The sequence below is a fragment of the Onychomys torridus genome, chromosome 15 (genome assembly GCF_903995425.1).
Source record: "Onychomys torridus chromosome 15, mOncTor1.1, whole genome shotgun sequence".
NCBI classification, from domain to species: Eukaryota; Metazoa; Chordata; class Mammalia; order Rodentia; family Cricetidae; genus Onychomys; species Onychomys torridus.
Genome location: NC_050457.1, coordinates 63,392,218 through 63,404,379, shown reverse-complemented (window position 1 = coordinate 63,404,379; position 12,162 = coordinate 63,392,218).

Genomic DNA, 12,162 nt, shown 5'->3' with positions numbered 1-12,162 from the left:
TCTCATTAGGGATGGTTATGAGCCACCATGTGGTTGCTGGGAATTGAACCCAGGACTTCTGGAAGAACAGCCAGTGCTCTTAACCGCTGAGCCATCTCTCCAGCCCAAAGATTGAATTTTGATGTGCGAAAATGTATCATCCAAAAGTTGTCTAAATTGATACTTAAACCCTTGTGATTTTATTTGTATATTCCCAGCACAACTTGTTTACACTTAATATTGAAATAACAGCTTTCATTTTTCTCTTTCATTGTTAAAGAAAGAATATGCGTCACAAGGCAACGCTGCCTTTCTTTCTGATTCTTGCTGTTGACTTGTGTTTTCTTGGTAGTTTCCATTTTTGTTTGTTTTGGTTATTTTTGGTTAAGTATGGTAAGGTTAAACTTGTAGAATATTTCATTTATAGATTCCAGACATGAGTTTAAGCTCATGGAAGACAATAAGGGAAACTTTAAGAAGCACATTAGCTTCAGGCATGTGTGGATCCAGGAGTGCAAATGTCTCTGCTGTCTTGTTCCCGTCAGTACTATGCTGAGCTGCACTGTTGTGTGCTGGTGATACCTATTAGCAATGCACAGTTCCACTGTCTGTGCTGCAGATTGCAGAAAATCTGCTATGTGGAGTGTATTTGATATGAACATTTAAGCTGTTTGCTATGAATATAGTTAGATAATCTAGTATGTATTTTCTTTATTGGCTATTATTCATTTATGGCCTTACCCATCCCCTTTCCTTTTATTTTTCCTACATGAGTCTTTCATGCTTCAGTTTAATGCCCTAATACAGTGGATGTAGCTGAGGAGTTTTGGGATTTTTTTTTTTTTTTTTTTGCATAAGCCATCTCCTTGTAAGGTCTATATCTCTGCTTCTGATGTGTAGGGTCATCAAAAGAGCTACTGGCTCCACTATAAAGCAGCATGTGAATATGGATGCTGTGAAATACTGAACCCAAAGTGGGAATATTGGGTGATGGTAGAAAGTGGGTTCAAACCAGACAGGAAACTATTCTGGCATTTTCTTCCCTGGATCACTAACATATACACAGTCGCCACTATGTATTATGCACTAACCAGGTAACCAGGTCCTTGGTAGAAAGTTGGACGTAAAGGCAAAGTTAAAACTGGTACCTGGGTAGCTACTTACTTTCCCAATTTAATCCATCTTCATACTCTATAAAGACTCAATAAGTGGTTCTTTGTATAATCAATTGATATTCAATTAACTTGTAATAGCTGCCTTACTAATTCTAGAGCAGTAATTTGACTCTCCTTCCTGGATCACTAGTGTTTTCCTTTATTATCTGTTTGGGGAAGTGAGTCACAGGCACTTACTACTGAGTGGGGATTCATGTCCAGTTTTTTTTTCTTCTGTCCTTTTTAATATAATGATGAGTATATTGCATTAGTGTCAAGTGTTCTTAATCATTCTTTGATAACTTGTGGATGATTAAAAATTGGTGGACAAAGAGATTTTATTCATTTACCCAGGCACATGGCAAGAGAAAGCTGCTCAAGGTGTTGAATTTCTGCTTCTGTTGAAGAACTGGTTCAAGTAAAACTAAAGGACATGTAACGACCCCACTGGCAAGATTAGAGGAAAGAACAAAAACCTATTGGTCTGGGTGGTAATGAGCTCTATGGAGCCAACGTTGGCTTGGGATGACCTCCATTTGCTACTTGGTTCTGTAAAGCCCAGATAGGTTAACTGGGAGGCAGAGAGCATGGAATGACCTGTGATTTACATCTGTACATGCTGGTTAAGAACTCAAGATATCAGAACACAGTATTTATAACACTGTATGCCAAACTAACCCTTTAACTCCCTGCACTTGTGAGTGGAAAAAGACAGAAAGGGCCATATTAGTCACTGATATAACTGATAACTACTAATTTCTCAGTGATTGCTTGCTATGAAAATGCACAACAGGGCCAGAATCTTTAGCATACGTTATTCACACTGTAATGTCGCTTTATTTCCATCAAGAGAATTCTTTTTTTCTCCTAGTGCATATTTTTGCAATAATTGTAGCCATATACTTATCTATCTTTACTTAAAAATCCTAATGGTATAAATATCACAGATTTATAATAGCAGAAAAGCTACAGGTAAAGTAAATCTGCACCATGTTAAAAGGATGTACCACATTTCTAATGATACTGGTTATGAAAGTGACATAATTTATTTCCAATTCTCATATAGCTGGCTAAGTCTATCCCCATGTTTTTCTTCGTACAAAATACACTTAATGTTTTTAAGGATTTGACTAATTCCTTGGGAGAAAATACTACAGAGGTAATTAGTAGGAAAATTCACACTTACTAATGATAAGAAAATATTATTCACAGCCTATTTGTTTGCAAATGCATTTGCAAGGGTAGAAAGGTAAAGGGGAGGCCCCTTAGAAGCAAACTGTCATGGCTTTCTGAACAACAGAAGACTCTGGATACCTTGATGGCTAGATTCAGGGGCTTAGGTACCACCACGGTGTTTTGATTCTGTTTCTTTCTAAGACTCAGCAGTCAACCACATTTCTTTCTATAACTGGTCAACTCACTCATCCACTACTGGGGAACATCACCCTCCAAACTTCCAGGTCACTTACCTAGTAATGCAGATTTTTGTTCCAGTTAAGAAGGCCCTGGAGAACTATTTTAATCCTGGCCTGCTGTGCATCCGTCTAAACTGACAAGCTGGAGAAGCTCCTAACCCTGAGCTGAGGTGTAGGAGGCCAGTGATCCTACTAGTTGATTTTGGGAGAAGAAGGAAATCAGCCAAGCTAGATATCTTTTTAGATTGATGTCCATGTGTGATCATTACGTGGTCATGTGTAGACCTGTCATCAGTATGCGGGGCTACTGGCTTTTGCCACTCCTTCACCCATATTGACTTTTGGAAGTTCTCTTTTTCAGCATTTGCTGCATGGTATAGGTCATAAGCAGGCTCATCAAGGAAAGCCTCTTCCAGCCCCTCCTTATCTCTACAAAAACTTAACCATTCCTTCCACCCGCTGGCCTGCAGCTGACACTTTGTTTATGATGTTGTGACTTTAGTGGATATCTGCTTTGGTTTTTTTTTTTTTTTTTTTTTTTTTTTTTTAATTCCATGAACCTAGAAAGACATTCTGTTCACTTGGTTCACTTGCATTCTTCATATACATGTAAACAAAATGTTCTTTGGGTTCAAACAATCAGAGCTTTAATTGTAAACAACTATGGGAAAATCTAGTAGTGGGGATTCAAGAAAAACTTCTGTGTCTCCCTCCTCCCTCTTTTTTTTTTTTTTTAAGACATGTATTTAATTTGTGTACAGTATTTTGCCTACATGTCATAAGAGGGCACCAGATCTCATTATAGATAATTGTGAGCCACCACGTGTTTGCTGGGAATTGAACTCAGTGCTCCTCACCTCTGAGCCATCTCTCCAGCCCCCTCTTCCCTCTTTCCTTCTCTCTCCCCATCTCTCTCTCTGTTTCCTATTCCCAAAGCTAACTGTCTCTCAGGAACAGCATCTTAAAAGTACTTAGCCGCTCCCTTTAGTTCAGGACCATGACACTGCTGTGTGAGAAATGTCTTTTACATTATCTCAAGAGGAAGGGCTTGGGTTTTTAAGGGCAGGGAGATTTTATCTTGAATAATCTCCCTGCCTGACATGTCCTTGGTCCTTTAACATTTATGTCTTAACAGAGAAAATTAGTAGACATACATTGTTATTATTTTGGTTCATAGTTGCGGTATTGGCTTTCTTATACTCTATATAGATTTTTTTGAATGTGGGACCATAGTTAGCTTAATGAATATTGTAAGGGAATAAGGCTAGGGTTCTGCTTCATAATTATATATGTATACATGTATATGTATATGTATGTATGTATATATTCAGGCACTCTATTTTGAAATACTTTTATAGAAAGGTTTCTAGGACAGCACAGAATGTCCCCGTGCATGCCCCATCTATTTTTCTGCTTCCTTTCTTCTTGCCTTGGGCACAAGCAAGTGACTGCCACTGCTGCCCAGTGACGGTGGAACTCAAGACTATACTGGAGTCCGATCAGCTCTTCTCCACTTCCCTTTTGTTGTCCTGGGATCCCACCAGACTGTCCTGTTGTAGAATGTCATGTCTCCTTGGACTCCTCTGGTTGGTACCAATTTTCTCAGTCTTTTCAGCTCTCCATTATTTTGCCAGGCATTGTATGGACTTTCATTTTTGGTTTGTTTGATGGTTTTGTCATGACCAGATTGCTTTGGTGTTGAATCATGCAGAGACAGTGCACCCATCTCCTCACCTGTGTGCCATCCTCTCTGTGTTAGTTCCTGTCCATGATGCTACCCTGGATCACAGGGTCAATGAACCTGCTTCCTATTGACTGTATTTTCTTTCTTTGGGAATGACCCTCTAAGTCCAGCTGACTTTCAAGATTAAGCTCAACTTCCTGCTAATTTGGAATTCAAAATTATGTTTTGGTGATGTTTGTAATATAAAAGGACAAGTATCCGATGCCGTGTTGACTCTTGAATCTTTTGTCTGAAATACCTAAGAATATTGACCTATGCATGATTATGGTAGAACCAGAGAGAAATTTGCATACCCCTTTGAATGTGTTCTCTTCTTCAGATGAAGCAAAGCTGAATACTAAATGTGGAGCATGAAACATTCATTGATTTTCAAACTGAGGTTAGGATGTGAACAGCACCATTTAACTCTCCATGATGTCTCTCTTTTAACTTTGCCTCATGTACCCAGTCAATGGCCAGCTAACAAATAGGTTCCTTTCTTAATTTGGATCTTAGCATCGGTCCTGACTGCATACTCAAATGTTGAGACCCTAATCATGACTTCAGAATATGACCTGATTTGTAAATAGTCTTTGTATGTTAATTAAGAGGATGCCATTAAAGTAATTCCAACTTCTATATGGCCAGTGTCATTATAAAAAGAATTTGGTTGTAGAGATGTGTATACAGTGAGACCATTTCGTAAAATTGGAGGTAGATGGAACTAGTTGGAACTGATGCTTCCTTATGCCAAGGAAGATAGGTTTGGGTAATGCTATCTCACTTCTTGACTTAGAGGAACCACTTAGGCCAACACCCTAATTTGGACATCAAACCTCTAGAACTGAATAAGTTTAAGTTCCTGATGCTTACGGCCCATTAGTTGTGTTATTTCGTGATGGCATCAGTAAGAAACCAGAAATGCAGTCTACTGAAGTTGGTTTGAACAACCCAACTTTTGTGACATGAAGCCTACTTGGTTGTAGAGCTTGTCTATTCCAGGGCTATAGAAGGAGTCTTCAACTTCCCATTCACAGTAAGTCTTTCACCTCCAGATATTTTTACTAGTTCATTCTGAGTTTCCCATTGTGTGGCTTATATTGGAATAAGTACTATATTGAAATACAGAAAGGCTTTGGTCTTTCCCAACCCCCTCCAGTGCTTGACCTTTTATTATTATTATTATTATTATTATTATTATTATCATTATTATTATTATTAATTTTTTTGAGACAGAGTTTCTCTGTATTGTTTTGGTGCCTGTCCTGGATCTCACTCTGTAGACCAGGCTGGCCTCGAACTCACAGAGATCTGCCTGGCTCTGGCTCCTGAGTGCTGAGATTAAAGGTATGCACTAACACCGCCTGGCTATTATTATTATTTTTTAATGTACGATGCTATTGTGTCCTTAGTCGGTTTTGGGAGTCAAATTTCTGACTGTTTTTTCATGGTTGAGTCATTCCCCTCTGCCTTCAGACTTGGTCAGAAGTGACAGAAATTGAGTTTTCCTTTCTGATGAAGTAACATTGCTTTCTGGAGTGGAGGGAAATGTAGCTGTTTCTTTGCAGTTGAATACCTTTGCCATCTGAATCAAGCCTATACCATTCTACTCTCCTGAGATGCATTAACTATGGACCACCTCCAGCCTGGGAGGTGAGGCTGTGGATATAGCTCTACCTGGCTCCAAATGGCCTTTGATAAGGGTCTCTCAATTCCTTTTGAGGCCAGAATGTGCTTAGCTTCCCTGGAGAGATTTGTTAAGTCTGGGTCTTCAGAGTGAGATAGAAAGTCTCAGTGATTAAATTCAGTAAAGGAAGTAGAGGAATTTGAACATTAATTTCTTAAAAGGTACTGTCACTCACTAGCACTTCTCCAGAAGTGTTCTCCTTCTTACACAGGCATAGTAAGAACCTAGAGAATTACAACTGAGTAACACTGTGTGGCTTGAGTGTCTTACAGGTGCTCTCCTCTTCCCATTCTCTGAAGGTTAATTCAAATGTGAATACAGCCAACACACAGCAGGAAGGTAGTTTGCATACTTAAATAGGCAAGCCAAATCACACCATTTCTGTGTGTCTTTCACTAGACTGGCCCAACACACTTTTGGTGACTTGTAGGTGAAACAGGCAGTTATTCTTTTAAAGGAAGAAATAGAAGAGGGTGGCAATGCCTTCCATTGTGAATGGAATAATCTGGTCTTGTGCTGAGCTGAGAGCATATAACAAAGGAGAATTCTGGACACATCACTGCTTAACGGAGGGTACAAGAAAGGAGACTGAATGTAAGTTTCAGGTTTTGCAGCATGTATTCTGATAAGCCACTGCTTATGTTCACAGCAGCTTCATATGTAAAGCAAACATTTTTAATTATCTTTAGTTTTTTTTTTTTTTTTTTTTTTTATTAAATCTCACTAACATTAGTGTATTTTAAAGCAACATGTAATCCTCCCACTGCTAGCCTGGAAATTACTGCAGAGTATCACCTAGAGGGTGGTAATAAAGCAATCTCCCATCCTAAGCAAGGTTCCAACCTAAGCAAGGTTCCAAAACTTAAGTCGAGAGTAGATAAGGAAAGGCAAAAGGAACCAGATTGAAAAAATAATCCCAAATAAAATCACAGAGCACGTAAATACTGGAAGTCTAAATACTTCCAAGTCATGCAACTACAACTTTTCAGAGCAGAAACAAGAGTACCAGCCACATCCAGCCAGAGAGCAGAGGCCACAGACGTCCACGGAAAGCAGCTCAGAGGAGAGGACAGAAGCAGAGTTAAATAAATCAGTGGAAAGACGCAGAAGTGGTGACCAAATGTCTTCAAATGATGATTACAGCAGATGCAGTCTGCTCATGATGGGCAGGTGGTGATGGAGGATGTGTTGTTGGGTCTGGATAGAGGAAAATTGGAATGCCTTTGGTGTATAGAAATTTGGGACCCTGCATGCCTTGGATAATCTTACTCTGGTGTGAAAAGCAGTATCCAGAATTATGGTCATCAGCTAGCAAGAAACATCTAAATTATGCCTGCATATGTTACTAAATGGAGTGGAAGTTTACAGTACATGGCATGTTTCAGATAAAGTCAAGGCTTATTGAGTTAAACCCTGTGATCTGTGAAAGGGCTATCTGAGCCAATTATTTCTTAGAATATTGGAGAGTTGGTTTGGAAGATTGTATTGTACCTCACAAGTGAGATGAAAATGCTGCATTTAAGTTTTATCAAGAAAAGAGCCATTGCCTTGGAGTAATTGCCTGTGGAACAAAAAAGATTAAAAATACATATGATCTAAACCACCAGTTCACACTCACACATACAACTAATACATTTTTTTGTTTTTTGTTGCTGTTGTTTCTGTTTTTGTTCTTCAAGACGGGGTTTTTCTGTGTAATGGTCTTGGCTGTCCTGGAACTCGCTTTGTAGACCAGGCTGGCCTTGAACTCACAGAGATCCACCCATATCTCCTTGCAAGTGCTGAGATTAAAGGTGTGCACCACCACCACCCAGCTCCAACTCTCACATTTATGTTCCATAGACATTTACAAACCCAGCCCACGTGTACACAAACACGTGTATATATATATATATATATATATATATATATATATATATATATGTGCTTCTTTACACACAGACACACAAGCAATGCTTTCCTGTTTTAATCTGTCTCTGTGTGTGTGCGTGCGTGTGTGTGTGTGTGCGTGCGTGTGTGTGTGTGCGTGTGTGTGTGTGTGTGTGCGTGCGTGTGTGTGTGTGTGCGTGTGTGTGTGCGTGCGTGTGTGTGTGTGTGTGCGTGTGTGTGTGTGTGTGTGTGCGTGTGTGTGTGTGTGTGTGTGTGTGTGTGTGTGTGCGTGTGTGTGTGTGTGTGTGTGCGTGTGTGTGTGTGTGTGTGTGTGCGTGTGTGTGTAATAATATAGACAATTGAATTGAGTGCCTTGCACAAGTGCTCTACCACTGAGCTATATTTCGGCTCTTATTCTTACCTCGCTTATCTATTTATAGGAAGAGCTGTGAAAAGATCTGGCTGCTCTTCCTGTTTCAATATTGCTAAGCATAAAGTCTACCCAGAAGGTGGAAGTGCTGCAAGAAAAAAACCAGTTTTCAGAATGATTTTTTTTTTTTTTTTTTTGGTCAGCAGAAGGCAGGCTTTAAGACAGCTATTTTATCTGATGCATGTCACTGAGCGAGTGACTCATCCTCTCCCCCTCCCCCCACTTCAAGTTGCCTTAAAGCACACATTTCTAGGGCTTTCTGTGTTCATGCATTATTAACCAGAAATCCCCTGCTCCATTCCCATGAGGGGCTGTCTGAAGTCTGTGGTGAGCTAGCACTTCAGGGAGGGAACTCGGAGAGCAAGCCCTGCTATTTCATCGCACCAGCTGTCAGAACAGCTGCTTCCCTACCTGCTTATATACTAATGGTCACTGACAAGGCTTATTAGACCAGGAAGTGTGGGTTCTGTAATGCCGCAATGCTGTCCTCCTCCCCCTGAGTCTCAGGAGATGATTTGGAAGAAGGAGAAGGGTCAGTTGGAAGGGAAGAAGCCCCTTGCTATGGGACTGGGTGGCAATCACCTTGGCGATTCATGGCCTGCTTTATTTGCCTTCCCACTTTGTAAATTCATGGTTCCATGACGGTGAAGGGACAGGCTAACATTCACACAGTAAACATGTAAAGAAACAAGCAGCCTGGTGACTTGAGTTTGGAGGGAGTGTTGAATTTGCTTCTTTATGTTTGCTTACTTGCTTGTGTGAGCTTTCACAAGTGAACCCAAGGGGTCGAGAGACCAAAGTGCTTCCTGGGGTACCAGCTGCTCACTGGGCTCCAGGCACTGCAGGAGGAGATGTTTTGCGGGAGAGTAGGTAATTTCTGTGGAAATTTCTTTGCAGATTTTACCATAAGTTGTAGAAGAAAATTGAGGATATTTTTTTCTTTTGTTCCCGAAAGAGTTAAAGTGGGCCAAAGGTGGATGTGGTTTTGAAAGCATTGAGCAATTGAGAGTGAAGACCTGTAAATTTTATCAGCTTTGTCCTGGGCCTTTGGACCTTGGTGAGAGGAAAAGCAAAGCCCTGGCTTATTGTAACTGAGCAGGACAGTGTGAGAGATTTAGAGATTTGGGTCATGAAGGGCCCTTGGGACCATTTACACCACAGTTTTTCCTGTTGACATTGAAGAATCTGAGTTTTCCAGGTCTCTGAGTCATGGTCACCTGCTTCAGTGAGTCACAGAGGTCAGAGGTCTTGGCTGAAGAGGTAAGTGTTGAGGACAGGGGAGAAGTCACATGGTCTCAGGGGCCAGTGGTGGCAGTCTTTGGAGGGGCCTAAATGGAGACTCAGGCCAGGCAGATAGTCATAAATACTATCCAAGGAGTTTTTCTTGTAAGCTAAAACAAAACCTGGAGCTGAAGAAGCCTTAGACAAGTGGATTTCAACCTGTGGGTAGAGACCGCTTTGAGGATTGAAGGACTCTTTCACAGGGGTCAGATATCAGACATCTTGCATATCAGATATTTGCATTACGATTTATAACAGTAGCAAAATTACAGTTATGAAGTAGCAATGAGATAATTTTATAGTTGGGGGTCAACACACATGAGGAACTGTATTAAAGGGTCACAGCGGGAGAACCATCGTCCTAGACATATTCTTAAGCAGTCAGGATCTACAAGTTGCTTAGACTCATTTGATTTGGAAACACAAGCAAACATGATTTGAATTGTGTTAAAGGATACAACTGAGCTGGAATTCTAGCTCAGTGCTTGCCTAACATTGACGAAGCCCTGGATATGACCCCAGCACTGTATAAATCTGGCATTATAATAACCAATCACCCGTAACTCTAGAGTTTTGGAGGTGCAGAAAGGAGGATCAGAAGTTTCAAGGTCATCTTCAGCTACCTGTTGAGTTCAAGGCCCACCTGGGACACATGAAATTCTATCTTAAAAAAATTAGCCAGCAAACTTATAATTCTGAAACTAAAGACTTTGAAACACCACCACTACTTGGCTGTAACCACTCAAGTATCTTCTGTGTTTCACTCTGTGCAGTCAAGTCTTCCATCTTGTTCTCTTTGTGGAACTTCTGATTCACTTTAGGTTGTAGCTGCTTGATTCGTGAATTGTTGTTTGCTGAGATAAACTCTTTCAAATGTTATTATATCTCAATTTATATTTATCTAACAGAGTTGACTTGAAATGGGAAGGTATGGACAAAGCATTCCAAAGCCATTTATGACCAAATCTCTCATTTTACCTTCAGGTTTAGAACCAGGATTGTGTCATTTTCCCCACAGGCTAGGGTGGATCCTCAGCTTAGCAGACCTGCCGTGATGTCATCCTTACTCACCAGGTCACTTAGGTTCTTCCTGGAAAAGACTCAGATTGTCATCTGTGCAGCAATTTTCTCAGCTTTCCTGGAGCTCTGGGGTGTGCTTTCAGAGAACAGAGGGGGCTGATTGTCGCCTTCCCTTTACCAAAGTGCTCTGTTTCAAACTTTCTATATTAGGGTTATAAGGAAGATTTCTTTTGGGAAAAACAAGGGGGCTCTGCTGATAAAACATTTGAATAATCATATATGAATCTCTTCTTGTCACTTTACAAATGAATACAATGAGACCCAGGTCAGTCAATTGATGATTGACATGAGGTTCCATAGTAGATGATGCACCTTTATCCCAATGCTGATTGCTGATCTTATGGTACTTGTGGTGCTTGAGGCAGAAGTTAAGACAAGAAGACCCATATGTTGTATGTTGAGTGATATCTGTGTCACATTACATTTGCTTATAGGGAGGCAATTACCCATGTTGGTCACTACAACTTAATTGTGGCATAGCAACATGTAGATCGAATAAAGTTAATGATAATTTTTTTTCTTACATGATTACTACTTGATAAATCTAATGGTTGATTTTTTGAATGTAAACAGAACCAAACTCAAAATCTCTAAGTAATTGAATTGATGCCTAAAGGTTGATGAACCTGTGAAACTCTATTTTTCAAAAATCCCTTTAGAAACAAAAATTCTGCTTGTTGACCTTTAAAAAAATATGAATATTTATTTTCTTTTTCCTTCTTTCAGTTCGAAAGCTTATGTCATTTGACAGGCATCCATTAAATCTTTAAATATTATTTAGGATTGCTGTGTGGTAATAGTGTTCTTCAGTAGAAATGTAATAGTCACTGTCTGGAGGTGCACAGTAACACCTCATAGCATTAGTAAATCCACCAAAATTTTGCACAACAAAGGAAAAGTTTAATCTTGGGATTATTATTTTCTGGTTTCTCTAGTGTCAGTTCTCAAAAAAAATTCCAGAAAGCTCCCGCAGTGTTTTAGGTAGTTACAATAGCAGAGCTACAATATTATCATAGATGTGGGTAGATAAAAATGTGAGAAAGATGTATTCCTTGCTTTAAACATATTCTAAAATTTTATTACAAATATATCTCCGATTCAGGCAGTGGGACAAATATCAGACTAGGCAGGTGGTGGTAGGAAAGATGTTTAACAAATACAAACACTTTTAGGCCAATTTTGAGTTACTTGGGTGTAGTAAATAAAATGAAGAAGACAAGGCAGAGTGAATGTTGCTTCAGAAGATCCGAGCTGTGTTAGAAGCAGTGCTTCAGGATGTCTGAAGGGAGGGAAGTACATTTGTGCCCTTCCTGAAATGAGGGGAGGGAAGTGAGAAGCAGACACATGGCAGGGGATGTTGTGGTCTGAGATTAAAGATTAGGCTGGACAGTTAAATTTAGGGTAACTACTAAATACTGCTTAAGGGGCCTTGAGCATTCTATGTAGTAGCAGACCCTTGTTGCTTGGCATCTTTTTGCCTTTTCCCTGGGAAACAAAGGTGTTAGAAATATTTCTTTACCTGATAACGTCTGTCAGCACTGTAT